Here is a 5,472-nt window from a genome sequence, read left to right as displayed (position 1 = left end):
TCTGCCCCTCTTACCTTTAGCCTCCTTCTTACGGATAATAATCAGATAAAACACTTAGAAAGTATATGTGTAGAAGTCCAATTTCTTGACTTTGGCTACAGTAATTTTAGCTGTTTTACCTGTAACTATCCTTCTATGTGGCTAATTCTTAAAAAATAGTTTTTTCAAAATGTCATGTCCATAATTCAATTACTTTTATGAAAACTTCTGGTTTACTAGAGATCAAGGCAAACTAAATTTTTTATACTGATAAAATTGAGCATATTATCTGCATATTGTTTTCACCAAAAAAAGGTCTCACAGTACCCTGTTTGTCTTGAGGGCAAGAATTATGGATATAGATACTTGAAATCTATAACTACTGCAATTACTAAAGCAGCACCATTCCCTAATATCTCCTACATACACTGCCACTGAAAAAACAAGCTATCAGCAAAATGGGTTGGAAAACTGCAGCTAGTGGGCCAAATTTGGACCACTGCCTGTTTTGGTAAATAATGTTTGATTGGTACACAGCTACACACAGTTACTTACAAACTTTCTATGGCTGCTTTTCGTTAACAGAAAAAAATGAGTGTGTCAGAGACCCTTTACCCTACAAAGTCCATAGTATTCATTATCTGATCCTTTACAAAAAAAAAGTTTGCTGACCCCTGATCTACAAAAAAGGTAAAAGGAAATGTGATACAAACTGTACAAAGATACTTTTCTTGGTCTTTTGAGCTCTAAAATTTTTGTCCAGATTTGCAGGAAGTTTATTTATTCATTTTTAATGGATCATTACAGATAGTTTCTAAACATCTTGGATGGAAACACATTTATATTGGTATTTCATTTGAATGAAATTTTGAGAAAAAAATGAGTATAGGTGAAATGTGCAAATGTATCTGGGATCTGAATGGATAAGTTCTGAAACATCAATCACAAAATATTTCTGCAAAAAAATATAAATAGCTCAAATACAAGCATGTATCTGAGACTTTCTTAAAGTTACTTGGTCTTTTTAACAAAAGAAATCCTATTTCAGATGGAATACATTATTTTCCTAAAATAAATGATAGAATTGTTTATAAATATATCAACTGAAATGACAAAATAAATTTGCTGTTTTAGGAAGCAGAACATTTATTTTTTCACTCTTAAGAAATTTGTAGGGAACATCACACACTGGGGCCTATCATGGGGAGGGGGGAGGGGGGAGGGATTGCATTGGGGAGTTATACCTGATATAAATGATGAATTGATGGGTGCTGACGAGTTGATGGGTGCAGCACACCAACATGGCACGTGTATACATATGTAACCTGCACGTTATGCACATGTACCCTAGAACTTAAAGTATAATAAAAAAATAAATAAATAAAAAAGAAATTTGTAATTTATTTTTGTGCATGCAAAAAACAGAAATAAGAATAAAATTCACATATACTTCATTACTAGAGAGTCATGCATTGCATGCACAGTTTACAAGAGCAAAACAACAAAACACCAAAATAATCCCAAAATATGGGTGTCAGATTTATGTTTCTAACATGGAAAATAGCAGGCAACTTCAAGTTGCTTGCACAGATTTCTATGTCAATTTTGTTTCAAAACTCAGAAATGCTTAGGTTGCTAATATATACTTGAGCATATGTAGCACACCTGAAAATGTTACCACAAATTGCGATTAGGATTAAAAATATAAAAATTGAATGTTTAAAATATTCTTCATGTCTGATAAAGAAATGAAAACAACCATTTACCTGTGTGTTAGTAAGGATACATCATTCTTTTGTAAGTTGCAAAAATCCAACTCAAATTGCTTTAACAACAAAAAAAAGGAATTTACTGACATGTAATATAAAATACTAGAATTTAGATGAGGTCATCAGAATTTGGATTTTCTCCAAACCTGTCTCTTCTTTTCTCTGTGTTAGTTTCATTATGCCCCAGTTAGGGTCCTTGGTCACTGTGGCCTCCTAGCTTCAGAGTGTAAGAAAATATATCTTCCCCAGTACTTCTAGAAATGGTTGCCAGAGAACTATAATTCTATCAATTCCTAAATTAAAACAATTAAAATACTCAGTATGGTTAAAGCCCAATAAATTGTACTGTTAATAGAGTATAAAATAAAACTATTTAAGATAGCAATTTGCTGATATCTAGAGGCAGGCAGTATACTATGAGAAACATGAATAAACATTTTGAAGTCAAATTTATCTCTAAATTTAAGAATCTGTGGCCAAAATACCTAACTTCTGGAACATAACATAAGGAAATAATGAGAATAGGAACATGTTATTTATCAAGAAGTTAAAACGTTATTTATAATTTCAAAACATGGAAACCACTAAAATATTCAGCAATATTAACACTTAAAACTGGGTGCATTGGTGTGTGTCTGTGGTCCCAGCTACACAGGAGGCAGGAGGATTGTTTGAGCCCAGGATTTCGAGAACAGCCTGGGCAACACAGTGAGACACTGCCTCCATTAAACAATAAATAGCACTTAAAGTTGTGATATATGCTTTGAAAAAAGTATATCATTAATTTTCCGAATTTGTATTTTACTATGACACACACACACATATCTCATATCATTACCCTTTTGCCCAGTTCTGTGGTGTTATATCTTTCATTATTCCCTCTCCTTGCTTATAATTTTCAAACTGAGTTTATCAAATGGTTTTCTGGAGATTGTTTTGTATTTACGACTAGAATATGTTAAGACACTTTTCCCTTCGAGTTTATAAAGTGTTTTTTCCAATAACTTTCCTCATGCCCCAGAGCACTTTTTACTGGTGAGTTCTGTGATGTTTGTATTGCTTTTCCTCTTCACTGATCATCAGTTAAGAAAACAGCTGTCTAGCAGCAGTGTTTGCCAGCAGAAGTGCCCATAAATTTTTCTTGATCTCAATCTCACTTCATTTGTATGGTGGTCTTTTTGTAGATAAAATGCAAATTAAATTCCCCCAGTCTAAATCTTCATCTTTAACTAGATTTCATCAGTTTGCCCCTACTCAGGTGGTATTTTACTTCTGTCTTATGATTTTCTTCTGTTATAGACAGATACAGTATATGAGAAAATACAATTCCTAGCACACTCTGCTATCAAAGTCTTCATGGGGTGCACTTATCTCAAGAAAGTCATGTGTTCCTGGGGCCTACATTTCTTAGATTTTCCTGAACTACACATCAGTTCCTCTCACCAATTCAAACTTCCCACTAATTCTGTTTTTGTTTAAATCTAAAGTCTCTGCCTGCAGCATTCCTTGCAGGGAGGCCTGAAAAAAAAAAAAAAAAAAAAAAATTAGTATAAAGAATATACCATCCTCTTCACCAAATAGCTATTGAGCACTAAGAAGAAACACTTTGTGTCCCTCAATCAGAATTTGCTTCCTAGCCTTGCACATTATTTCTAGGTAATCTCTGTGCATTAGTCTGTTTTTACTGTGAAATAAGCCATTCAATATTTCAGTGACTTGGAACAACATCATTCATTTTGCTTTCTCCTTGATTTGTCGGTAAGCTGGAGAGACTTTGCTTCGGGTGTGCTCCATGTGTCTCCTGCCCTTCTTGGACATACCATCCTTGTATAGAGTGGCATGAGTGAAAAAGAAGCAATTGTAAACACAGTATGCACTGCGGTTTGAATGTTCATCCCCCTCAAACCTTATGCTGAAATTTGATTCCTAGTGGTGGAGGTGAGGCTTAATGGGTGGTGTTAGAGTCATGGGGGCAGATCCTTCACGAATGACTTGGTGCTGTACTCACAGTAATAAGTGTGTTCTCACTCTGTTTCCATGAGATCTGTTTTTTAGAAAAAGCTTGGCACCTCCGCTCTCACTGTTTTGCTTCCTCTTTCTCCTTGTAATCTCAGTTATGTAGGCTTTGCTTCATCTTTCACCATTAGTAGAAGCATCCTGAAGCCCTGAGAAAAAGCAGATACTAGTCCCGTGCTTCTTGTACAGCCTGCAGAACCATGAGCCACATTAACTTCTTACTCTTTATCAATTACTCAGCTTTAGGAATTCCTTTAGAGCAACACAAATGGATGAAGACAATGTGCTTCTTCAAATCTTGGTCTGGAAGTACTACACTGTCCCATCTGTCCACATTCCTTTGGCCAAAGCAAGTTACATTGCCAAATTCGAAATAAATCGGGCATGAAAACATACTTCGTTCACTCTAGTAAGAACTACCTGCTGCAAAGTCAAATGAGAGAGTGCCTCACTTAATTTTATTATAGAAAAGGAGTTAAGACTTGGTTTAAAAAATGTAATGTTGAACTCCTGACCTTGTGATCCACCCACCTTGGCCTCCCAAAGTGCTGGGATTACAGGTGTGAACCACAGTGCCTGGTCCATATATACCACATTTTCTTTATCCATACATCTATTGGTGGACATTTAGGTTGCTTCCAAATCTTGGCTGTTGTGAATTTTAAACATAAGAGTGCAGATATCTCTTCAACATACCTACTAGTGGAATTGCTGGATCACATGGTAGTTCTATTTTTAGTTTTTTGAGGAACTTCCATACTGTTCTCCATAGTGGCTCTATTAGTTTACATTCCTACCAAAAGTATATGAGGGTTCCCTTTTCTCCACATCTTCGCCAGCATTAATTTTTGCCCATCTTTTGAGAAAAACATTTTAACTGGATTGAGACGACAACTCATTGTAGTTTTGATTTGCGTTTCTCTGATGGTCAGTGATGTTTAGCACCTTTTTATATATCTGTTTGCCATTTGTATGTCCTCTCTTCAGTAACTTTTATTCAGATATTTTCCCTATTTTAAAAATTGGATTATTAGATTTTTTCCTGTTGTTTGAGCTACTTATATATTTTGATTATTAATTTCTTGTCAGATGGTAGTTTGCAGATATTTTCTTCCATTCTGTGTGCTGGAGAACATTATGTTAAGTAAAACAAGCCAGGCACAGAAAGACAAATTTCACATGTTCTAACTAATTTTAGGGAGCTAAAAATTAAAACAAATTACCTGCAAGGTGGCTTACTCCTGTAATCCTAGCACTTTGGGAGGCCGAGGCAGACAGATCACCTGAGGTCAGGAGTTCAAGACCAGTCAGGCCAGCATGGTAAACTCTGTCTCTACTAATACGAAAATTACCTAGGCATGGTGGCACATGCCTGTAATTCCAGCTACTCAGGAGGCTGAGGCAGGAGAATCGCTTGAACCCAGGGGCAGAGGTTGCACTGAGTCAAGATTGTGTCACTGAACTCCAGCCTGGGCAACAGAGCAAGAATCTGTCTCCGGAAAAAAAAAAAAAAAAAAAAAAAAAAGATTAAAACAATTGAATGCATAGAGACAGACAATAGAAGAGTAGAAGGATGGTTACCAGAAGGGTAGGTGGGCCAGGGAAAGAGGAGTGAGGATGGTTAATGGATACAAAAATGTAATTACACAGAAGGAATAAAATCTAGTATTTGATAGCAAAAAAAAAAAAAAAAAAAAAAAAAAAAAAA

Source organism: Piliocolobus tephrosceles, chromosome 10, assembly GCF_002776525.5.
Source record: "Piliocolobus tephrosceles isolate RC106 chromosome 10, ASM277652v3, whole genome shotgun sequence".
NCBI lineage: Eukaryota > Metazoa > Chordata > Mammalia > Primates > Cercopithecidae > Piliocolobus > Piliocolobus tephrosceles.
This window is presented reverse-complemented; position numbering follows the sequence as displayed.